This window comes from Chiloscyllium plagiosum, unplaced genomic scaffold (genome assembly GCF_037043375.1).
Source record: "Chiloscyllium plagiosum isolate Xiang-an unplaced genomic scaffold, Cpla_swu_hap1 HiC_scaffold_43, whole genome shotgun sequence".
NCBI classification, from domain to species: domain Eukaryota; kingdom Metazoa; phylum Chordata; class Chondrichthyes; order Orectolobiformes; family Hemiscylliidae; genus Chiloscyllium; species Chiloscyllium plagiosum.
Window position 1 is genome coordinate 20,627,467 of NW_028270181.1, and position 26,446 is coordinate 20,653,912.

A 26,446-nucleotide genomic window follows, 5' to 3' on the forward strand; every position below is an offset into this window, starting at 1 on the left:
AACCCGAGAATCAACTTTTAAAAAAAAGGATTTTGTGATTTACACATGAAAGAAATGAAACTATCACTGTATTCTAACAGATGAAAGGCTTAACAGACAATCAATTCTTCAATGTATAATTTCAGTTACATCACACTGCAAATTTTTGCTATAAATTCTGTGTTACGATCGAGCCCTCCACAATCACCTGATGAAGGAGCGTCGCTCCGAAAGCTAGTGTGCTTCCAATTAAACCTGTTGGACTATAACCTGGTGTTGTGTGATTTTTAACTTAGTACACCCCAGTCCAACACCGGCATCTCTGAATCATTATCTAATCTAGTTGAGTTGAGTGACTATAGTTTTGTTTCTAAGATCCAGAGTTCCAGATTTTCAGCTTTGCCAACGTAATGGGTTCTCAGATTAATTTGTCCTCTTGGGGTGAACACCATGCCATCTTAAAGCCTCAACTTTCCCTTTGACGGTTTCACTTTTGAATTGCCATCTGGTGTGACTTTACACAGTTCTGTGAAGCACAGAATTTTGCAGGAAACATCAGCATCAATATGGCACTGCATATTCACTCAATGCTCTTGTTTTGAGGTATTCACTGCAATAGTTGCAAATTATTTTTCCTATTTGGATTTGACACTTCTAATCTGCTCCAAGATGTAGTTTGAATCATCCGAAACTTCATGTGTTTCGGATGCACAATACAGCAGTCTGTTCAAAACAAGATCTTCATTGAAGTGACCTTAAGAAGTTCAGCTACAGAATGCGTGCCTCATGGTACATATAACTATGGCAGATTAGGACAGACATTTCTACATGATTGCCTTTCAATCCAAACAGTATAGATACCCATTGATGTAAGAGGAGGTCATGACCCACTAAAAAGATCTAGACCACTTCCATTAGATCCCTAGATGCTGTAATTATGATGACTTAGGAGCTAAATGACAAAGTTAGCAGGTGCTCAATATCAATTTTCCAAGAACTAAAATTGCATATGAGGAAAGGGGGAGGCAATGGCCTAGTGGCATTATTGCTAGACTTTTAATCTACAAACTCAGCTAATGTTCTGAAGACCCATATTCAAACCCCAGCATGGCAGATGGTGAAATTTGAATTCCATAAAGAATCTGGAATTGAGGGTCTAATGATAATCGATTGTCAGAAAAAAAATCCCATCTGGTTCATAAATGTCCTTTAGGGAAGGAAACTGCCATCCTTACCTGGTCTAGCCTACATGTGACTCCAGACTCACAGTGATGTGGTTGGCTCTTAACTACCCATTGGGCATTTAGGGATGGGTAATAAATGCTAGTGACGCACACATCCCTTGAATGAATATAAAACAAAAAGGGGTGAGAATGGTGGTATAAAACTTAGGAAGGCAAACTTGGCAGTGCAAAGAAGAATGTGGGAGAAGAGTTTATACGTTCAACGTTTGCTGACTGATGAACGGGAGAAGACTCAATGCTGCAGCTGAAAGACTTTGATGGGTTATAGAAATCACTATGAATGAGAAAAGCTTTGTCTTGCATTGTGGCAAGTAGAGAATCTAAGCTGAGCATCCAGTCAACATTTCAATTTTGTATTGAAACTGGAGGGAAGCAGAGGCTGGAATATGGTGGAATCCATTGTACTTAGAAGGGCAGCTGAAAGAACAGAGTGAACAACAACAAAGCAGTTATGGACCAGTGCGCATGAACAGCAAGAAGGCTATAACAGAGTTTACAAGCTGTCTATGCATGAACTTTTGCTGTGTGCTAGCTTTTTAATGAATGTAAATTGTACCATCAACCCTGGTGGGATTGAAACCCCATGTCCCAGAATATTAACCTGGGGATTCAGGATTACTAGACCAATAACATTACTGCTGCCTTCCTGGTATTTATTTATTGGCTTTGCAGGGCTTTAGAATGTCTGGAGGCTGAGATGAATGCTACATAAATGCAAGCCTTTCCTTTTGCAGTTGAAATGTTGCATCACTGGAAGAGGGAATGAGCCAAGCCCAAAAGCCAAATACATGAGAAACCGATGTTGGGATGGAGGGATTAAGTGTGTGAAAGAACGAAGGGAAGAATGACAGAAAGAGACAGCTGAGGGAACTTGAAGAGCTTAAGAACAAATCATATCATATCTGTGGTCAGTCTGGTTATGACAACTGACTAACTGATTGGATCATATTCCTGTTCATAGTTTTTTAACGTGAGTTCCCCTCTTCTGTTTAAAGGTGATAATCTCCAGTTAATCCTGGTCTTCCATTGCCTGTCTGAAGCTATCCAACACAAAAAACGTACAACTCATTAAAGACATATTATTTGTCCACATACGCATCATTCGTTCTGTCTAATTCCTGCCTGCTGTTTGGTAAATGCTTCTTCTATTAGATAAAGAGGCAGACGTTCTAAATTTACCACCATCTCTCCATAATTGACTTTGAAGATGAAATACATTTTTATCATTATCTTTCTCTTTAAAATTGAATGTTTCACCAGCAACCTATAGGAATTGGTCAAGCTTGACATATGGCTCATAAACTGTCAGTCACTTTGCATTTTGGATCAGGGGAATATTCAACTCTACTTTGTTAAAATAAATCCATAACATTCATTCCTTTATTGATAGCACAAGAAAGTTACCAATATTGATTTGTTTGCAATTAAGCTTTCCAGCATCATAGAATTCCTACAGTGCAGAAACAGGAAGTTCGGCCCATATCAACCCTTTGAAAGACATCCTACCCAATGTATGTAACCCTGCATTTCCCATGGCTAATTCACCTCGCCTGCACACCCCTGGACAATTTAGCATGGTCAGTACATCTAACCTGCACATCTTTGGACTGTAGAAGGAACCCAGAGCACCAGGAAGAAACCCACGCAGACACGGGCAGAATGTGTAAACTCCACACCAACAGTCATCTGAGGATGGAATCAACCTCTGGTCCCTGCTGTTGTGAGGCAGCAGTGCTAACCACTGAGACACCATGCCATCCACATGTATTCAAAATCCCCATGGGAGTTTAATGCATTCTATTGTATTGTTGGGTGTTATGAGCAGAACCCACTGAGGCTCCCCAATTTGTTATGATTCCAGAGAGAACGCCACCAAACTTTAAGCTTCTGGGTGAAGAGGGATGAACGAGCTCCCCATCTTTATTCACTTGCCATCTTGTGTGGTTGCTGGAAGGTTTATCTAAAAATAAATCCTTTCCCTTGTGGATAGTTTTGTCTCAGACCCAAATGAACTTATGTTTTATGAAAAGGCAATTTAACCAGGCTTTCTTGACTTAAACAAAAAGAGACAGTTATTTTTAATCGCTGCACACAAGAAGAAATGCTATCACAACACAAATACCTCCTACTTCTAATTGGCATGAGCCCAAATAGATAAGAGGGAAATGAAAAGAGATACAGATCTGTCTCTGAGGTGTTAATGAAGAGCAGATAGTTTCCATTGTGGCCATTGCAATGTAGGTTATCAGTAGCCTTAACATTGATCGGTGAACAGTCAGCTGCATGATCCTTAGTTAGGCAGATTGGTTGAGATTCTGTTGTTCTGATTCTTTTTGATTATGTATTTCAGCATTCAGGGTGAGAGAGAGAGAACTTTTTTTTGTCCTGTTTCCTTTCTGTATTTGGTTTGCAGCACTCAGAGTAAGACATGGTCTCTAGCTGCAATGCAGGGGTGATGAGTGGCTAATTCTTCAACTGTGACCACCACAGTGCGTTCATGTTTGAATGCAGGCTGTTGTATACAAGCATGTTCAGTATCACTAGCACACTCCAGTATAGAGGCAACTTTTTTAAAACTTCCTGTCTCTGCGTATTCTGCAAAGGGAAAAACATAAACTGGTCATAATCCGCAAGAAGTCACTTGTTGAGCAGGGAATCATTAGCCTATTATCTTTGTAGTCACAAGAGATCATGGTTCTGTCTGCTTGCAGTTTTTTGACACCTTTAGCTATTACTTCCTATTGGCCCCACATAGATGTTTTTTTACATTTGCAGTTAACTTGTCTCTGTAGCAATCCTTTCTTAAAAGCCATATTTTGGAATAAAAATGACCATAAGGTTTTGAGGTTATGATTGGTCATCACAATGAGAGGCCATTTGCACCCCTCTAACTCTATTGTTTTCTCTTCCTTTCTTTGACTGTAGGAAGTTCATGATTGGGGAAGTTATGCTTATAGAGTTGGATCTTTACATGAGCTAATTAACGTTTCCTCCATCCCCTTCTCTCTCCTAATATCAGGGTCAGATTCTGTGGACGCTCACTCTCCTCCAGTATCCCACCAAGTTATTCCGATCTGAGTATTGGAACTGCAGATTGCAGAGCAATGTGAGTAATGGAACTGCAGAGTATTGGAGGCAGGCTGGTGGAATTATCACTGGACTGTTAATCCAGAAACCCAGCGAATGTTCTGGGGGCCCATGTTTAAATCTCACCATGGCAGATGGTGAAATTTGAATTCAATAAATATCTGGAATTAAGTGTCTAATGATGACCGTGAATCCATTGTTGAGTGTCAGGAAAATCCCATCTGGTTCACTAATCCCCTTTAGGGAAGGAAACTGTCAACTTTACCTGTTCTGGCCTACATGTGACTCCAGATCCATAACAAAGTGGTTGACTCTTAACTGCCCTCTGGGTAATTAGGGATGGGCAATAAATGCTGGCTTAGCCATTGATGCCCTCATCCCATAATTAATAAAAAAAAAGGCATCCCAGCTGAGACTCAAGCTCTTGGAACTGATGCCCTCATTCAGATGTCCTCTAACAAGATTTATGGATTTCCGTCCCAAGTGGAAATTTGGGGTTGACTTTTCCTTCCCTCACCCAGGAAGGAATAGTGTGAATTATTATGTGGTGGTCAGATGATCAGACAGAAAACTGTCTAAAACCAGTCCCTCTGGGGTTGTTGGACTCTGTCACGTGGATGAGGTAGTCAACAGGAGAGGTGTTCCAATCAGGAGTTCAGGCTGAACTTCCACAGTCCCATGGAGGAGGCTTTGGAAGTTGATGGGGTGGGTGGTGAAGCAGAGAATGGGTAAGAAAATTTGAAATGGCAGACATCAGCTTCACAACAGGGATTCACTTTTCCTGTAAGTAAGTTCCCATTGGCAAGAACTACCCACCTCAGAGGGGCAGGAAGCCAAACTGAGGCATGTACGTCGGCAGTATTTTTACACTGAGGGTGTCTTTGGTTTCTCAATATAAATGAATTTGTAACCTTGAAACTCAAACATTCATTTAAATTCTATGTGCAAGCAGTTCCCAAATTGCAAACAGGTTCTATTCCTGAGTCTGTTCACAGGTTAACTTGTATACAAGTCAGAACACAATGCAGGACAATATAAAGTTTGTAAGTACAGGTAAGTTGTATATTTAAAATTACACCCCTGTGTGGGATCACATTGAGAAGTACCAGTGTTCGTAAGTCAGGCATTCATAATTTGGGACCCCTATTTTAGCGAGGATTTTGATGACTTGGACACTTCTCTCTGAAATGAGTTCACAGTCGAGTGAGCCTCGGGCCTAATTAATTCTGTGCCTTTTCTCTGGTTTCATCATAATGCTCCAACCTTCCTGAGAGTGGGCAAGTTTAATGGAAAAAATGGACAGTCTCTGCCTGTCCGTGTCATGTGTAACCCTGTGCAATTTCCTTCTAAAGCACCCATTAATCAAGTGAGGAGATTTGGAAACCACCCTGTGTTCGAACCACTTACTGCAGCTGAGAATGGAGTTACAGTGTGGCTTTAAAAGGCCCCACTCCTTTCAAATAGAAGATCAAAGATGGCAGAAGCAGCAAATAGTCTCTCCGTTTGGAAGGGTCCGGAGATTTTCTGCGGAGCTGCTGTTTGACAGAGTTGAGAGCTGAAAGGTTCTGTTCAATGAACACTCAGGGCTGGAGGCTCCAAAGGGGTTTTCAGAATGGAAGTAGTAAATACAGTCAGTTCAATCTCTGCCACTTTAGGAGCAGCTACATACAGGGATCAACGTACTCAATTTCGCTCAGGGCTCATGCTGAGGCATATCCTCCATCATTTAGAGATTTAATCACCTCCTTATCTATAATGTCTTTTTCTTAGAATCAGAGTGGATTTGATGGAGGAGCCTGTAAGAATGTATTTTACTCTGTTTAACACTGCAGACAGGCTGGACATTTATCACTGAATTTCGGTAGTCTACATTAATCTGGAAAACAAATGCATATATGTGGGCAGCATGGTGGTTCAGTGGTTAGCATTGCTGCCCCACAGCGCCAGGGACTTGGGTTCAATCCCAGCCTCGGGTGAATGTCTGTGTGGAGTTTGCACGTTCTCCCCATGTCTGCGTGGATTTCCTCCAGGTGCTCTGGTCCTCCCCTAGTCCAAAGATGTGCAGGTTAAGGTGAATTGGCCATGCTAAATTTCCCATAGTGTGCATGTTAGATGCATTAGTCAGGGGTCAATGTAGAGTAATGGGGAATGGGTTTGGGTGGGATACTCTTTGGAGGGTTGGTGTGGCCTTGTTGGGCCAAAGGGCCTGTTTCCACACTGTAGGGATTCTATTATCTACATGTAAATAACATGCAAATAATGCTGTCGCAAAAGTTCACGGAAGTGAAAACCTCATCAGAAACAATCACTGTTCGCCTTTCAATCACTATAAACCTATCAAGTGGACAGCTTCCATCATGTTTGAGAGGAGATTAATTGAATTAATTGCGATTTGGACCACAGACCAATGCAATTTGTTGTGATAGTCCAAACACAGTCTATTTACATATTTGTGGTTTCAATTGACATGTTCAAAATGAAACTAAGATGGGATTAACTTTAAGAAAGCAAAATGTCTGTTAGGCAATGTTTATTGTTTGCTAATTGATGATGGTCTTTTAAAACAAAAAAAGAATGCGCAGTGTAGGAGGAAAAGGTGGGAGAATGGAATGAAGTGAATTGTTTATTCAGAGAGCTAGCAGAGACAGACTGGGCTAAATGGACTGCACTGCTACAATTCCGTGAGTGTAAAGATTATTTAACATTTTTCAAGTTGAATGCTTCTATCACATAGGCTGGTTTACAAAGTAGTGCCTGATGTCCTGGGTTTTTAAAACAAGAGGAAAATTGGGCTGTAACTCAGGCAGGGTTCTTTCGGTCAGACCGGGGCTCAACAATTCAGCTTCCATGGACAAACAAATGAAATATTCAAAACACTCTTACGTTTTGTTCTCCTGCAGGACAATTTTAGAAAAAGAATGTCAAACATGAAGTGGGCTAAATGATGTGTTTTGATATTCTTCATGAGGGACATGGGAATACTGTCTGCAATTAGATTTATGACTCAGATCACAGACAGCCTGACAAATATGTTCAAGAATCAAATGTAAGAAACACATCTGCCATGAGTTAATCAGCTTATAATTATCTATGATTTAAGGAGTCCTATTGGCTACCATAATGCCCCACATATATATTGCATAGACTTGTACACTGTCATTGCCCTTGCAGTAACAGCTTATAAGTGACACACTTCCATCCAAAGATCATAAATCTTGGTGAAGTGCTTTAATTATTGGTGATACATCAAACAACAGCAGAGATATCAGGATAGGTGTCCAAAACCTGGTCAACAGGGTAGGTTTTAAGTAATGATTTAAAGCTGAGGGAAGACTTATTGATGGGATTTCAGAGACTGGGGCTGAGATAGGCAAAGCTGCTAACTGCAGAATGAATGAGATAGGGGATGCACAAGAAGCCAGAGGTGGAGGAGCGCAGAAATCTCTGAGAGAGAAAGACATAAGCACATAAGAACTAGGAGCAGGACTGGGCCATCTGGCCGTTCGAGCCTGCTCCACCATTCAATTAGATCATGGCTGATCTTTACATGGACTCAGATCCACTTACCAGCGCTCTCATCGTAACCCTTAATTCCTTTATTGTACAAAAAAATCTAGCTTAGCTTTAAAAATGTAGCATTAGCTACTTCACTGGGCAAAGAATTCCATAGAATCCCATAGTCGAAGACCGAGGGCTGGAGGTTCATCGTTCCTTGAAAATGGAGTTGCAGATAAACAGGGTAGTGAAGAAGGCATTTGGCACGCTTGCCTTCATTGGTCAGTGTATTGGGTATGACAGTTGGGATGTCAAATTGCTGCGGCACATGACATTGATTCAGCCACTTTTGGAATATTGCTTTCATTTCTGCTCGCTGTGCTTTAGGAAAGACTTACAAGGCTGTTGCTGGGGTTGGAACTACAGCTACAGCTGTTTGAGCGACAGGGAGAGGCTGAATAGGTTGGGAGCATCGGAAGCTGAGAGGTGACCTTACAATGGTTTATAAAATCATGAGGGCATGGATAGCGTGAAATGCCAAGGTCTTTTCCCCAGGAGGGGGGAGTTCAGAGCTAGAGGGCATAGGTTAAGATGAAAGGGGAAAGATTTAAAAAGGATGCAAGGGGCAACTTTTTCCACACGGAAGGTGGTGTGTGTATGGAACGAGCTGCCAGAGGAAGTGGTGGAGGCTGGTAAAATTACAACATTTAAAAGGCATCTGGATGGGTACATGAATAGGTAGGGTTTGGAGGGATATGGGCCAAATTCTCGCAAATAGGACTAGGTCAGTTTAGGATATTTGGTTGTTGCGGATGAATTGGATTGAAGGTCAGTTTCCGTGCCGTATAACTCTATGATTGGAGGAGGCTACAGACATAATCAGATTGCCTCTATGGTGGGATTTGAACATGAAAAAAGTGAGTTCTAAAACTGACCAAGTTGTTTTTCGATGTAGGTTAGTGTCACTGTGTTAATGGGTGAGCGGGACCTGTTGTGTGGTCAGATATGGGTTGCAAAGGTTTGCATCAAGTTCAAGTTGATAAAAAGGTTTAAGCTATCCATTTCTAAACTTTTAATCATTCATACAGAACCTACAACTTCCTCAACCAGTGAGAGATAGCTATTAATACTTCTGGCAAAGAGTCTGGAGACGAGACAATGATGATCACTCTTCAGTAGCACAGCAGCTCCTCAATTCTGTTCAGCAAGAACTGGAGAAAAGGCTTCTGGGAGTGGAGGGTCATCAGTCAGAGACCTAGTATTGGCAAGGGAGAAATACCCTCTGCAAAGGCTGCTGCATTTGGCCTTGAACCCTTGCTATAACACCCACCCTCTAACTCCCTACAAACCACCACTGACCTGTGGCCTGTACCTTCTGACAGTTCTGGGCCTGCAGGTGGGTACATTACTGGCAGCAGATAGACTAATTCAATCTACACTGGAGAAAGGCACTGAGGGAATGCCTTACTATCAGAGGCGGTCTTTCTTGACATTAGGCTAATTAAGAGCTAAACCTTAAATAGCCAACTTAGGTAGATATAACACCATTTTGAAGTGAGCAGATTAGGTCTCCCCGATGTATTGGCCAATATTTATCCCATAATTGAAAAACAGGCTTTTGACTATTATCACATTAATTTTTGTGGGAGCTTACTGTGTGCAAACCACCTGCAGTATTTCCAACATGCTGAAAAGATCCGTTTTGTGAAAACTTTTCATATTGCACATATTAGGACAGTTTTCAAAAAGTACTAATTTAAGGAGAACATTCACACATACATTATTTTATGTATGACAGGCAGAATATTATTTTGGCTTTACAGCAATTGCTAAACAACTCAACAAATAGGTGACAGTTATTCACTGGTTCATTCCTTCGGGCAAAGGTCTGACCAATCAGAGTCAACCTGCCTGGTGCAAAATTAAAACAATGTATGGCAGTTAACTGTCAATCAGCATTGATGGGTGCTTTTTCCATGGCAATTCCTTTACCAATAAGAGGATATTTGTCAACAAATCCACACTGTCCCCTCGTATTGAATAATTGTTGGTTTTCTCCTTGAATTGGTATTCTTGCAAATCGTCCTGATGAGTGCAAGAGGAAAAATGTGTGTTTTTATTAATTTCAGCAATACCATTACTATAATTCAAGAATTACTTAATCCATTGTAAATCACTTTGGGGCTTCCCAAGATTGTGACTCGTGCTGATTAAATACAGATTTTTAAATTTTAGGTAACAGATTGCATGAAAGGACTGTCAAAAATTGGTTTCAAACTTATTTTGTGCACTATAACAATTTGTATTCCTGATGGATATGTGCTTGTATCCTGATGGGAATGTTGTTGTGATTTCCAGGACTCAAGTCATGTTTCTGTTCTGTTATCTTATTTGTGTATAAGTGATCTTGGCCAGAGCTATAATAATAGATCCACAACACTAGATAGTCAACACAATGTAATTTATTGGACAAAAGCTTTAGCTCTATTCCTCACAAGTTTGCTGAATATCAACTTTTATAGAAAAAGCTACAAATTGTTCATCACTAAACTGCAATCTATTAACAGATGTAATTTGTTTTCAACAGTATATTGCTAGAACAAGCAGTAAGACAGTTGGAATAGCAATTAATACCAATCTATGACTTTGAAATACTTATTCATCAACTGAGTGCCAAAATGGATCAGAAGCTTTTTAATTTATTTTGTTAGATTAATAGGACAATCAATATAACCAAACAGACTTTAGGAAATGCAGTATACTCAACATTGCTCAGTTTTCAGTAGAGATAGACAAACTCCTTTCAAGTTACAGTCAAATACCACCATTTAATATTTTGCCCACAACATTACGTTAGCATATTAGAGCACCCACTGTGTCCCTTCAAAGGTCTAAGATTGGTGTTCAAAGGCTATGCTGCTGGCATGAAGCCTTACTGATGGCAAACAACATAGGAGTGAAATGAGACTCTCTTGGCTAAGTACCCAATTCATTCTATGGATGGAATGAGAACATGCTCAGGAATCTGCAAAATTGAAGGATAACTGAAGTGGGAATTAAGAGGAGGCTCCATCCCGAGGATTAACCTTGGGTCACTAGCCTGGGTTTGGATTGACTGTGAACGCAAGTTTGCTGCTGTTTTATAGTCATTGCTATCAAAGTGTTCCTTTTCTCAGGGGTTATGTTGCTCTCCTTTTGCATTGAGTTTATCATATATTTGTTTTTTTTCTATTTTTTTTAAACTGCATTTCTGCTGAAGCATTCAGATCATAAGATCTACAATTTATTGAAGACTTGCCAATTACTATTACATTACATTGAGCAGCATTGGGAGACCATAAATGCTTTTGGTTGTTCTTTCAGCTCTACCCAATTTGGATAAGGATTAGAAGTTCCTGAGGGCAATGAGAGATATGGGGTCCAAATACACGCTGTGCTTTCTTCATACAGTACCCAAAGATGTGTGATCAATGACTGTGTCATTGATTGTGGCTGACTTGTTGGCTTTTCCCATCTCTGTCTCACTGTGTGGTCAGAACATAAGAATGCTAACCAATTGTTCTATTATCTGGACTGCTCAAGTGAGGTGTAGTTTTACATCCTTGCTAAAACTTCCCAAAACTTAGCACTGTCTGCTGTTCACCATTGTATCATTAAAAAATGACATGCAGAGCAAGATTTTGGGTTTACTTGTTCACAGGAAGATGTGGATAAAACTGATGACACATTCATTATAAGATCGTAAATAGGAACAGAAATAGGTCATTCAGGTCATTGAGGCTGCTCCAGCATTCAATAAGATCATGACTGATCTGATTGTGACCTAAATTCCACTTTCTTGTCTGCCCTCTATAACGCATTTGTCAATCGAAAGTTCTCAGAACATAAAACAGCCGGTCACCAATCTTTCATCTTTTCACTCAACTCTCTGATCTTAAATGTTTCCAGGCAACGTCTTCATGACTTAGGTAGTAATCTAGAGGTTACTGTCTTTATGGTTTAGCCCGAGCTCAGGAGAACCTGTTTACTACTATGTTTACTACTACTAGTACTACTTATGTTGTTGGTACCCATATACTCCAGGACAATTGGATACCTTCCTTCTCATTCTAAGGTCCCCTGCAGGCTTGAGGAGATGTCCTTACACCCCAGCAAAGGGCAGGCAACATATTTTTTCAGGATTCTGATTCTCAGCTACAGGTAACTGTATCTATTGCTCTAATTCTACTGCACTCCAGCTTCACATGTATTCTTTTAAGTCCTCCACTTGAATGGTTCCCTGCACCATGGCGTTGTGATCAGTTTTCTCATTCTTCCTGCTCTGATCCATACAAGATGCAGGAATCTCAAACCTATTGGACAATGACAAAGGCTTAGCTTTCTCCATTACTACCTTCTGACAACCAATACTTGCTTTTCTTACAGTCAGACACTCCAGTACCTGACCACAAAGCAAACCTGACCAGCCCAGCTGGGTAATGTCAATGTCTCCTGGGATACCATGTCCAGATAATGTGCCCCTTTCCTGATGCATAGCAGTGTCCAAATTTCAGACTTTAACTCCGCAAGTCTGAGCTGAAATTCAGCCATGAGCTGCAGACACTTACTGAAAGTATGGTTCATGGGAATTAGACAGTTGTTCACTAGGTCCCATATGCTACACGTGCAGCACATCATCTACTTTACCCCCTTTATTTGGCTGCATTAAAATAGTTGGGTTTCAATTTTAGATTATCACTCCATGATTATCTGAAATTATATTATGGATGTAAAGTCACCCCATAAATTTAACATAACACTAGTATCTCCCCAGTATTGGTTTAAACTACACTTGGAAAGAATGAACAGCTTGCAACTCACAACTACCTCTCTGCTGATAGGCAGGCAGAAATTGGGACAAATTTTCAGACTGACAATTACATTGTATGCAGGCAAAAGTGAGGACTGCAGATGCTGGAAAGTAGAGTTTAGATCAGAGTGGTGCTGGAAAAGCACAACAGGTCAGGCGGCATCCGAGGAGCAGGAAAATCGACGCTTCGGCAAAAGCCCTTCATCAGGAATAGAGGCAGGAAGCCTCCAGGGTGGAGAGGTAAATGGGGGAGGGGTGTGGCACCACTAATCCAGAATCTGGTTTCCAGCATCTGCAGTCATTGTTTTTACCTCGTTGATTTTAACCCTACTGTGAATCCTCTTGCAAGGATGCCTGCCTTGAAGAAGTTTTCCTCCTCTCTCTACAAGCCACACTTCAGGCTCACTGCCTTTATTCCTGATGAGGGGTGTGGCTGCCATTTCAAGAATAGAATTCTTAAAATCTAGGTGTCAATGACAAGACAAATATTTATTGCTTATTTCTACTTAGTCTGAGACATTGGTGATCCAGTAACTTTCTTTTCGAACAGCTGCAATAAAGCCAATGAATTCTGGAAAATCAAAGTCAATGCATCTGGTTGGGACAAATGTTGACAAATCTCTTGTGCCTGATGACTTGCATGCTGGAATTTAAAAGAGGTAATGGATGCACTGGCTTTCATCTTTCAGAATTCTCTGAAAAACCTGCTGTTTATATAAGGAGGAAAACAGAAAATTGAGAATTTTTAGCCAGTTAGTCTGACATTAGTAAATGCTGCAATCTACCTTTAGCTATGTGGTAAGTGGGCATTAGTTCACTCAATCAGCTGCTGGCAATGTGGAGTGATGCCAACAGTGTGAGTTCAATTCCTGCACCAGCTAAGATTACCATGAAAGTCCGTGCCTTCCTAACCCCAGTCCTTGCCTGAGGTTTGGTGACCATCAGGTTAATCTCACCACTCGCTCTCGCTCTCTTTCTCTCTCTCTCTCTCTCTCTCTCTCTCTCATGGGAGAATGGTAGCTTTGGTTTCTTTACCTTCAACAAATATGAAGAAGGGCAAAGTCAACACACTTTTATGAAAAGGAAACCACATCGTTAGCAAATCTGTCAGAAGCTTCATTTTGAGGTAGTAAGAAAGAGAAGGGGAAATATGTGGGTGCAATGTATTTCCAAAAAATGCTTAATGAGAGTTTAGTGCACAAATTTCAGCCTCAAGAATTTGCATGCATTAAATGTTGTTTTCTGTTCATTGAACAGAGTTTAGGAATAAATAGGTCATTTTCGAGTTGACTGGAAAGAGCTAGTGGGACACCAGAACTTTCTCCATCTTGAAAACTTATCTGTTGACTTATCTAAATGAGTTGTTGTAGATTTTTGAACTTGATGAGCACAGGAAGAGTGACAGACTGACAACTAAATGTTAAACAGGAAGCCACCAGATTATAGGTAGATACAGTGCAAAATAAAAGTCAGATCATATTTCATAAGATGTTGGAGCACAAATAGGCCATTTGGTTCATCAAGTCTGCACCACCATTTGATCATGGCTGTGTTTCTCAATCCCGTTCCCTTGGCTTCTCCCCATAACCCTTGATCCCCTTACCAAGCGAGAACCTGCCTATCTCTGTCTTAATTACACTCAACGACTTGGCCTCCACAGCCCTCTGTTGCAATGAATTCCACAGATTCACCACCCTCTGGCTGAAGAAGTTTCTCCTCATCTCAAGAGATCAACCCTTCACCCTGAAGCTGTGCCTAGTCTCTCCTACTAGTGGAAGGACCTTCTCCATGTCTCCCTATCCAAGCTTCTCAGTATGCTGTAATTTTCAATCAGATTCCCCGTCAGCATTCTAAACTCCTTTTTACACCAAAGATCCAGAGTCCTCAACGGCCCTTCATATGACAAGCTCTTCAAACCCGGGATCATTCCTCTAAATCTCCCCTGGACCCCCTCCAATGCCAACACATCCTTCCTTGGATATGGGATCCAAAACTGCTCACTATATTCCAAATGCAGTCTGACCAGAGTCTTATGCAGCCTGAGCAGTACATCACTGCTCATGTATTCTAGTCTTCTTAAAAAGAATGTCAACATTGCATTTGCCTTCCTAAATGCTGACTGAACCTGCATGTTAAGCTTAAGAGAATCCTGAACTAAGACACCTATGCCCCTTTGTGTTTCAGATTTCCGAAACTTTTCCCCATTTGGAAAATAGTCTATGCCTCGATTCTTCCCACCAAAGTGTAAAGCCTCACAAATTTATCGTGTTGTGTTTTTTTTTAACAATTGGATCTATTTACTGATAATAATCAACATTCTCAAATAAAACTCATCACACTGCAATATCTTCTCACTCTGTTGCATATTGTGTGATGGCACCTTCAGATATATGTCAACAATCCTGGCTACAGGTCTTGCTGGAACTAGAACTCAGTGCTAAGTACAAGATTGTGAAGAATGGTGGAGAAATGTGGGCAAGGGAATAGACTCCTCAAAAATGGGAATTGGATTTCGAAAGAATTTAATCAATCAGACCAGTTTGGAGCAAGATATCTAAACTTTGCTTTATACTTCGGAATAGGGAGAGAGTGCAGTTGAACACGTGGCTGCAAGGATGGTGTAGGAGGGAGGGCTTCAGATATTTGGACAACTGGACTGCATTCTGGGGAAGGTGGGACCTATACAAGCAGGACGGGTTGCACCTGAACCAGAAGGGCACCAATATCCTGGGAGGTAGGTTTGCTAGCACTCGGCGGGGGGGCGGGGGGGGGGGGGGGGGGGGGGGGGGGGTAGTGATCCGGACTTGTAGTCCAGCAAGTAGGTTAGCTGTTTTTCATGATGTCCAAGGATGTAGGGAGGCTGTGGAGAAGGTAGCACTGACAGGGAATACTTGTGGACGCAGAGATGGGCTCAAGTGTGTATACTTCAACGCAAGGAGTATCAGAAATAAGGTGGGTGAACTTAAGGCATGGATCCGTACTTGGGACTACGATGTTGTGGCCATCATGGAAATGTGGATAGAAGAGGGACAGGAATGGTTGTTGGAGGTTCCTGGTTACAGATGTTTCAGTAAGATTAGGGAGGGTGGTAAAAAAGGAGGGGGGGTGGCGTTGCTAATTAGAAATGGTATAACGGCTGCAGAAAGGCAGTTCGAGGGGGATCTGCCTTTGGAGGTAGTATGGGCTGAAGTCAGAAATAGGAAAGGAGCAGTCACCTTGTTGGGTGTTTACTATAGGCCCCACCAATAGCAGCAGAGATGTGGAGAAACAGATTGGGAAATAGATTTTGGAAAGGTGCAGAAGCCACAGGGTAGGAGTCATGGGTGATTTCAACTTCCCAAATATTGATTGGAAGCTCTTTAGATCAAGTAGTTTGGACTGGGCGGTGTTTGTGCAGTGTGTCCAGGAAGCTTTTCTAACTCAGTATGTAGATTGTCCTACCAGAGAGGAGGCCATATTGGATTTGGTACTTGGTAATGAACCGGGACAAGTGATGGGCTTGTTAGTGGATGAGCATTTTGGTGATGGTGACCACAATTTTGTGACTTTCACCTTGGTTATGGAGAGATATAGGTGCGTGCAACAGGGCAGGTTTTACAACTGGGGGAAGGGTTAATACGATGCTGCAAGACAGGATCTGAGGAGCATAAATTGGGAGCATAGGCTGTCAGGGAAGGATGTCGTTGAAATGTGGAACTTTTTCAAGGAACAGATACAATGTGTCCTTGATATGTATCTACCTGTCAGGCAGGAAAGAGATGGTTGTGTGAGGGAACCTTGGTTGAGGAGGGAGGTTGAATGTCTTGTAAGGAGGAAGAAGGAGGCTTACGTAAGGTTGAGGAAACAAGGTTCAGTGAGAGCATTGGAGGGATACAGGATAGCCAGGAGGGAGCTGAAGAAAGGGATTAGGAGAATTAAGAGAGGGCATGAAAAATCTTTGGCGGATAGGATCAAGGATAACCCCAAGGCCTTTTATGCGTATGTGAGAAACATGAGAATGACGAGAACGAGGGTAGGTCCGATCAAGGACAGTAGTGGGAGACTGTGTATTGAGTCGGAAGAGATAGGAGAGATCTTGAATGAGTACTTTTCTTCAGTATTTACAAATGAGAGGGACCGTATTGTTGAAGAGGAGAGTATGAAACGGACTGGAAAGCTAGAGGAGATATTTGTTAGGAAGGAAGATGTGTTGGGCATCTTGAAAAACTTGAGGATAGACAAGTCCCCTGGGCCTGACGGGATATATCCTAGGATTATGTGGGAAGCAAGAGAGGAAATTGCAGAACCGTTGGCAATAATCTTTTCGTCTTCACTGTCAATGGGGGTAGTGCCAGGGGACTGGAGAGTGGCGAATATTGTGCCCCTGTTCAAAAAAGGGAATAGGGAGAACCCCGGGAATTACAGGCCAGTTAGTCTTACTTCGGTGGTAGGCAAAGTAATGGAAAGGGTACTGAGGGATAGGATTTATGAGTATCTGGAAAGACACTGCTTGATTAGGGACAGCCAGCACGGATTTGTGAGGGATAGGTCTTGCCTTACAAGTCTTATTGAATTCTTTAAGGAGGTGACCAAGCATTTGGATGAGGGTAGAGCAGTGGATGTGGTGGACATGGATTTTAGTAAGGCATTTGATAAGGTTCCCCATGGTAGGCTTATGCGGAAAGTCAGGAGGCATGGGATAGTGGGAAGTTTGGCCAGTTGGATAGAGAACTGGCTAATCGGTCGAAGTCAGAGAGTGGTGGTAGATGGTAAATTTCAGCCTGGAGCCCAGTTACAAGTGGAGTTCCGCAGGAATCAGTTCTGGGTCCTCTGCTGTTTGTAATTTTTATTAATGACTTGGAAGAGGGAGTCGAAGGGTGGGTCAGTAAATTTGCAGACAATACGAAGATTGGTGGAGTTGTGAATAGTGAGGAGGGCTGTTGTCGGCTGCAAAGAGACTTAGATATGATGCAGAGCTGGGCTGAGGAGTGGCAGATGGAGTTCAACCCTGTCAAGTGTGAGGTTGTCCATTTTGGAAGGACAAATAAGAACGTGGAATACAGGGTTAACGATAGGGTTCTTAGTAAGGTGGAGGAGCAGAGGGATCTTGGGGTCTATGTTCATAGATCTTTGAAAGTTGCCACTCAGGTGGATAGAGCTTGTAAGAAGGCCTATGGTGTATTAGCGTTCATTAGCAGAGGGATTGAATTCAAGAGTCGTGAGGTGATGTTGCAGCTGTATAGGACCTTGGTAAGGCCACATTTGAAGTACTGTGTGCAGTTCTGGTCGCCTCATTTTAGGAAAGATGTGGAAGCTTTGGAGAGGGTGCAGAGGAGATTTACCAGGATGTTGCCTGGAATGGAGAATAGGTCGTATGAGGATAGGTTGAGAGTGCTAGGCCTTTTCTCATTGGAACGGCGAAGGATGAGGGGTGACTTGATAGAGGTTTATAAGATGATCAGGGGAATAGATAGAGTAGACAGTCAGAGACTTTTTCCCCGGGTACAACAGAGTGTTACAAGGGGACATAAATTTAAGGTGAAGGGTGGAAGGTATAAGGGGGATGTCAGGGGTAGGTTCTTTACCCAGAGAGTGGTGGGGACATGGAATGCGCTGCCTGTGGGAGTGGCAGAGTCAGAATCATTGGTGACCTTTAAGCGACAATTGGATAGGTACATGGATAGGTGCTTAAGCTAGGACAAATGTTCGGCACAACATCGTGGGCCGAAGGGCCTGTTCTGTGCTGTATTGTTCTATGTTCTATGTGTGCTGGTCATCGGGTGAAAATTCAATACAAGATCCATGATAAAAGATTTAGAGATGCCGGTGTTGGACTGGGGTGTACAAAGTTAAAACTCACACAACACACAGTGTGCTTCCAATTAAACCTTTTGGAACATAACCTGGTGTTGTGTGATTTTTAACCATTTTAAAAGATATAGTTCGCAAAGATATTTGAGTAAAATGCTGCACCAGCCATCATTACCCACTATTACCAGGAGTCTTTATTACAAGGTGTTAGGGATGAACATTTGGATTGATATAGACTTTATGTTCAGAATTGGGTTAGGAAATCAACCTCCCAGACCACTGGGGAAATCAGTAAGGGATTAACTTCCCTTCCAAACCATCAGAACAATGGAAATCTCTGACTGAGATATCCTCTCACTTGTCCCACCTCCCTCAGCAAACAATGTGCTCAGAGAAAGTATTCTTTGTATTTACAAACCTAAAACATTAACAAAAGCATCATCAAAACTGACAGTTGTTTAGCACTGTAAATACTAATGCTGCAAAAACAAAACAAACAAAATTTCTGACAAGATTCTCTTTGTAACCTACTGAGTCTGGCATTTATGAAGCGAGTTTCAAATTGTTGCCTTCACTCAAGTGAACTATAACAACAATACAAATTAACATAAGGCTTCTGTGGTACAGTGACTGTGTCCCTCCCTCTCGTGAAAATGTGTTGCTGGAAAAGCGCAGCAGATCAGGCAGCATCCAGGGAACAGGAGAATCGACGTTTCGGGCATAAGCCCTTCTTCAGGCTTATGCCCGAAACGTTGATTCTCCTGTTCCCTGGATGCTGCCTGACCTGCTGCGCTTTTCCAGCAACTCATTTTCAGCTCTGGTCTCCAGCATCTGCAGACCTCACTTTCTCCCTACCTCTGGCCCAGCATTAAGTCCCACCTGCTCCAGAGCTGTATAATAATATCTCTGAATAGTTGTTTTTAAAGAAAATATTGACAGTTTACACATGTGCAATACAAATAGGGTCTTTTGGGCAGGAAGAGGACAAGAGTTGTCAATACTCGCTTTGAGACTGTTAATTAATGCCCTGCCCAATACCATTTCATGGAGGGTCTCAACACAAGAGCAACAAAGTGTCTTCATTCTCATCAGACCAACACGTCACCATTAAGAGAAAAGTTGATCACCAATTCCACTGCAAACTTCTCAAAGTCTTAAGATGAGTGGAAGATCTGGTTGCATCCTATATCTGTATCTTGAGCATGAAGTCTCACTTGCAATTTCTTGCATGATTCTGCCAGTTCCTACTTGCTGGTGTAATTTTGTTGCAATATGGAGACAAAGCTATTGCAACAACTAGTCACTGACTGATCACAAAATCTTTAGGTCAACACCATTACTTTCAATGCATTGCTCATGGAATTATACTTCAGGTGAATGTAAACATCAGTGCAAATGGCACCTAGCTCTCTTCATTTTTTCAGCTTCACTTTTCCATTCCTTCTCTGAATAATCCTTTCCAAATGAACCATTGATGAGAGACAAATGTTATTCATACAGTAGTAATGCTGTTAGACATTAGTAACACAATATTTACACAATATTACACAATTATTATCCAATAGTAATTATGCATAGTAATAGAGTAGTCATTGATAGGTGTTCACACAGAATTGGCATCAAGCATACCCACTTTGCCAGTGGGACCAGCCTGTGCCCAATCTGTATAAGAGCTGCCCCCAACTTCATAGGAGTCCCAATATCTACGCCATGTCCTACACTAACCTCAATATTTCTGTCCTTGACTGAGACCTAGGACTCTTGAGTTTTCAGAAGGTTTGTAGCTCAGGTTAAGGTTCTGGATGTAGGTTTGCTCGCTGAGCTGGAAGGTTCATTTTCAGAAGTTTTGTCACCATAGGTTACATCATCAGTGAGCCTCCGGATGAAGCACTGTTGGCATGGCCCACTTTCTATATATGTGTTTAGGTTTCCTTGGGTTGGTGATATCATTTCCTGTGAAGGTATAAATTTACTGGCATAAAATTCACTAAAGAGGAGGAAAACAGCAACAAACTGCCATTCCTAGATGTTGCAGTAGAGCGAACAGCCAATGTGGAAATTCAAACTTATGTCTATAGGAAAACATCACATACGGATCAAATGCTGAACTACAGAAGCAATCACCCCAATATCCACAAACGAAGCTGCATTAGAACATTGTTTCAAGAGCCACCACACACTGCAGTACAGAGGAACTATGCAGAGCAGGGGAAAGTCACCTATGTAGTAGATTCAAAAAGAACGGGTACTCAATGAACACAGTCCACCGATTTCTCAGCAACGAACCGCAACAAGTAGACAAAACATGTCCAGAAACCCTAGCCACTCTCCCCTACATCAAAGACATCTTGGAAATGACTGCCAGACTACTCAGACCTCTTGGCATCATGGTAGCCCACAAACCCACCAACACACTAAAACAACAGCTAATTAATTTGAAAGATCCTATACAGACAACAAGTAAAACTAATGTCATTTACAAAATACCATGCAAGGACTGTAACAAACACTACACTAGACAAACAGGCAGATAACTAGCCACCAAGATACATGAACATCAACTAGCCACAAGAAGATATGACCCACCCTCACTAGTATCCTTACATACAGATGAGGAAGGACACCGCTTTAACTGGGACAGCACATCCATCCGAGGACAAGCCAAACAGAGACACGCAAGAGAATACCTAGAAGCATAACATTCCATCCAGAACTCTATCAACAAACACGTTGACTTGGATCCCATTTACCACACCCTGAGAAAAAGAACAGAAAATGACATCATCATGGGAAATGACATCACCAACCCAAGGAAACCTAAACACATAAATAGAAAGTGGGCCGTGCCACCATTGCTTTACTCGGTGGCTCACGGATGATGTTACCTTGTATGATGATGAAACGTCTGAAAACGAACCTTCCAGCTCAGCAAGCAAACCTATATCCAGAGGAGAAAGTGAGGTCTGCAGATGCTGGAGATCAGAGCTGGAAATGTGTTGCTGGAAAAGCGCAGCAGGTCAGGCAGCATCCAGGGAACAGGAGAATCGACGTTTCGGGCATAAGCCCTTCTTCAGGAATGGGGAAAGTTTGTTCAGCAGGCTAAGATAAAAGGTAGGGAGGAGGGACTTGGGGGAGGGGCGTCGGAAATGTGATAGGTGGAAAGAGGTCAAGGTGAGGGTGATAGATCAGACTGGGGTGGGGGCGGAGAGGTCGGGAAGAAGATCTCAGGTTAGGAAGGCGGTGCTGAATTTGATGGATTTGACTGAGACGGGGGGGGGAGGGGAAATGAGGAAACTGGTGAAATCCGAGTTCATCCCTTGTGGTTGGAGGGTTCCTAGCCGGAAGATGAGGCGTTCTTCCTCCAACCGTCGTTTTGTTGTGGTCTGACGATGGAGGAGTCCAAAGACCTGCATATCCTTGGTGGAGTGGGAGGGGGAATTGAAATGTTGAGCTACAGGGTGGTTGGGTTGGTTGGTCCGGGTGTCCCAGAGGTGTTCTCTGAAACCTATATCCAGAACCTAGGACTCTATTCTTCCTTCCAACTGAATCCTCAACTTCATAATCACAGACCATAATTTTTCCCCAACTTCATTAAATTATGTTCGAATGGCATAGAATCCCTACAGACCGTTCAGCCCATTAAGTCCACACCAACCTTCCAAAGAGCATCCCTCACAGATCCAATCCCCTACCTTATATTCCCATGGCTAATCCAACTACCCTGCACATGACTGGACACTATGGGACAATTTAGCATGGTCATTCACCTGACCTGCACATCTTTGGATTATGGAAGGAACCACACACGAACACTGGGAAAATGTACAAATTCCACAATCGCCCGAGGCTGGAATTGAACCCGGGTCCTGGGCGCTGTGAGGCAGTGATACTAACCACTGAACCACGATGCTACCCTCATATGTGTATTTTTTTCTTAAAACAATGTCTCCATTTTAATTGTATAAAAATACAAATACTTCCCTCAGTGTATTTGTGAAACGTGGGGACAAGGATATTTTTCAGGTTCAACGCCTGTTCTAAATTAGTTGAACTCAACAGGGATATACCAGTTGACTTCAATTTGCTTGCCTCAAGCTTGCTGTTAGAATTAGTAATTTTTATAATTATTTTTGATGTAGTAATGTCAACACCAATAGTAAGGCCTGTAGCACTGGTTGCTTATCTCTAGTTGCCAACTACATTAGAGTCACTTGCTAGGACATTTTAGAGGGAACTTATGGAGTCAATCACATTGCTGTGGATCTGAAAATTTAAGTAGGTCCGGCCATGTATGGATGGCAGGGTTTCTCCCCGAAGAGCATTGGAAAACTTGATGGGCTTGTTAAAAACAATAATCTCATAGGTTCATGATCATTATTCATGAATCGAGGATTTAATCGAGATTCTAAACTGTATTCATACTCCCTGTAGTGTAGTCTTCTTGTGAAAGCCTGCTTATGATTCTATCCAGAAATGGCTGATGTAATTTTCTATCTGAGCTTACAAATGATTACTGAACAAAGAGACCTTAGAATATGGGTTCATAGTTCTTTGAAAGTAGAGTCACAGGTAGATAGGATAGTGAAGAAGGCATTTGGTATGCTTCCCTTTATTGGTCAGAGAATTGAGTATAGGAGTTGGGAGATCATGTTGCAGCTGTACAGGATATTGGTTGGTCCACTTTTGGAATATTGCGTGCAATTCTGGTCTCCTTCCTATCAGAAGGGTGTTGTGAAACTTGAAAGGATTCAGAAAAGATTTAAAAGGATGTTGCCAGGGTTGGAGGATTTGAGCTACAGGGAGAGGCTGAATAGGCTGGGGTTGTTTTCCCTGGAGTGTCGGAGGCTGAGGGGTGACCTTTTGGAGGTTTATAAAATCACGAGGAGCATGGTAGGATAAATAGATAAGGTCTTTTCCCTGGGGTAGGGGAATCCAAAACTAGGGAGCATAGGTTTAGGGTGAGAGGGGAAAGACATAAAAGGGACCTAAGGGGCAACCTTTCACACAGAGGGTGGTGTGCGTATGGAATGCACAGCCAGAGGAAGTGGTGAAGGCTGGTACAATTACAACATTTAAAAGCATTTGGATGAGTATATGAATAGGAAGGGTTTAGAGAGATATGGGCCAAGCGCTGGCAGATGCTACTAGATTAATTTCGGATATCTGGTCAGCATGGACAAGTTGGACCGAAGGGTCTGTTTCCATGCTGTACATTTCCGTGACTCTATGACTCAATTAAGAAGGACTGCTTGGTTGAGGCCCAGAGACAGGCCACCGCCATGGAACCATATCCAGCTTGGGAGAGGGAGGAAGACATTCAGAAGGGAAAAGCACCTTTTGGAAAAAGCAACGTTGTAGAATGATACATTCTCGGCTAGCTTGAGGGAATGAGAGATTGGTTGGTCGGCTAAGAGATGGATGGGTTGAGGTGGATTTAACAGCTGAGTTGGGCCTAGGTCTCCACAAAGCCAGGATGGCTTTACCATGCATGTTTTACAGGGTTTAAACAATAGGCAGACTGTGTGTGTATGTATGTGTGTGTGTTCTGTCTGTGTGTGTGTTCTGTCTGTGTGTGTGCGCCTGAATGAGAGAGAGAGACTATTTGACTTCTGAAATCATTGAATTGGACCAACCTCTTCCTGTTCAACCGAATGGTGGAGAAACAATAAGGGTCGATAGTAATATCCTTAGGCAAGCTCCATGCTATTTATATGACTGCTAGTCAATCCAGTGAAAATATTAAAATGCTAACATCGTTCTTCAGTAATCTCACAGGACAAAGTCACTCTGCAACTTGTTGCCCTCTGATTTCATTCATGGAAGATTACAAACCCCTGGGGAGATTTAGCAACCAAATGTAGAAACCTTTTAGTAACTATTATGTCACATTCCTGCATTTGTTGACAACAATATTCAGCAAACTATCTCGAGTATTTTACATTTCCCACACTGAAAGTGCAAAGTGTTAGGTTCCATTATGTTTACCTACTAGGAATTAACTGAATAGAAATAATTAGAATTTGAAAAAAAGCTTACATACAATTTTATTGCAACCTTTGTCAAGATAGCTTCAAAGTGAACAGGTGCAGAATACACAAACGAGGTTACAAACAAAATCTGGAAATTTAACAAATAAAGAAAATCAGGCAAATCAATCTGCAGGAACTTGACAGATCCAGCCTAACATTCAACCATTTATTGTTCATGAAATATTTGGAGATGTTTGCAAGGCATTGACGAGATTCCAATTTTTTTATTCTTTTACAATGTGCCCGCAGGTATAATTTTTAAAGAGGTGTCTCGATCTTTCGTTTGCCAATACTGCAACTAACATTTGAATTTTCCAAATGGTACTCAGATATGGAGACAAAGCTGAGTTCGAAGTTAGATTGTTATTCTGAATTAGCTGTTCTCAACAGAAACACCTCAGTTGTCTTTAGTTCCCCTGTTTCAGTTGTAGTCCAAACTAACCTATATTCTGGCTTCCAATCCAAAAGATGTGACATTGCCATTGATGAAAAGCGGCCTTGCAAACATTAGCCTCTTCCTCTTTCAAATGCTGAATGAATCATTGTACAGTTTTTGTCATTTTTGTCCCAGGAAATCTAAATGCAATGCTTAGAGTGCACTTTTGTTGATTAATGTAACAACACTTAACAATTAAAGCTCATTTCAAATACCAGTCTTGCAAGAGTTGCAAAATAACTGGAAGCATAATGACCAAAAAACAAAGAAGTGCAGTTGCTAGAAATCTGAAGCAAAAATGGACATTGCTGGAGAAACTTAGCAGGTCTGGGCACACAATGATGGTCTGTTGGTGAAGTGGGTTTGCAGTTTTCTCTGTTATTTTAGAAACACGTCACTTTCTTTCTGTCCTTTCCTTTCATATCCTTTCAGAGGCATGACTGATGAATTTTTTTAAAGACATGGGTTCACGAGATTCTTGACTGAGAAAGGTGTCAAAGAGTATGAGCGGTAGACGGAAAGTAGAGGCTCTAATCAGATCAACCATGATCATATCAAATGGCAGAGTAAGTTCAAGAGGTCAGCTGGCCCGTTCCTGCTCCTAATTCATATGATTACATGTATGTTCTTGTATATTATGCATTAAGCATGTTAAAGCGCTGGCTGTTTTAACTGTTTTAACTGTTTTAACGGTTTGATGCTGTCATATCTGCATTAACACACAGTTTTGCATGATTGTCACATTATATGTTTCAGTCCAGTGAAGGTTCTTAGAGGTGCAATAATCATATAATTAATTGCCTTTCAACAGCAAAGAATGCACTACAATATGTTTGTATCAAGAAACCACCTATAACACTTCTTTCATAAAGCAGCTGGTTCTTCATATCTGCAACACACCACAATCAATCTAATACAATTTTAATTTTAACATTACCAACCTTCTCTCTCTCCGTCTCTCCACTTCTGACATCATTGATGTGCCCAGTGCAAGCTTGAGAGACAGTTATTGATGTTGGAAGCTTGTTTGTAACTGACCTGAAATACTCAATGAAATTCCATGACATGGTTCCTGACTGATCAAGCGTGACATCAGGGCAGCCCTCAAAAGGATTTCGGGTTTCCTTGTTCACAGGCTGAAACAGAAGAGCTAAATGTTTGATCGGTTGCAGCACTTGACTGGGATTTGTTGCAGCAGACTAGCTATTCCATTATTACTCTATGGTTGCTGTGATGCAGATAGCATTCTGTTACGTCAAGCCTATGGGGATAGAGTGAAGGGCGGTTATTTCTTTTGAAGAAAGATTGTCAAAGAGTGGGGGGGGGGGGGGGGGGGAGGGGTGGTCTCATTAATATGCTGAAGAGTATTTGGCAATCTGTTAGGAGTTTCAGAGTCAACCCTCAGTTCCTTCTGACCTTGAATCAAAATCAGGTACTTTATTTTTAATTGTAAATTCACTAGATTACAACTGCGGTGGTTCATGCTTTTACTGCTGACTTAAGTTATACTGTTGGCTCCATATTGCTCTGTGATCAC

The 26,446-nt window shown here is 41.8% G+C and overlaps 1 protein-coding gene across 1 annotated transcript in view; it reads right to left on the reverse strand.

The window, feature by feature from the left end:
- Positions 1-25,966, reverse strand: part of cunh10orf71 (chromosome unknown C10orf71 homolog) — a 98,591-nt gene extending 72,625 nt beyond the window's left edge. The window contains exon 1 of the mRNA XM_087982424.1: positions 25,948-25,966. The gene's annotated coding sequence lies outside the window, so the exon portion shown is untranslated. The remainder of the gene's footprint in view (positions 1-25,947) is intronic.
- Positions 25,967-26,446: the final 480 nt, after the last annotated feature.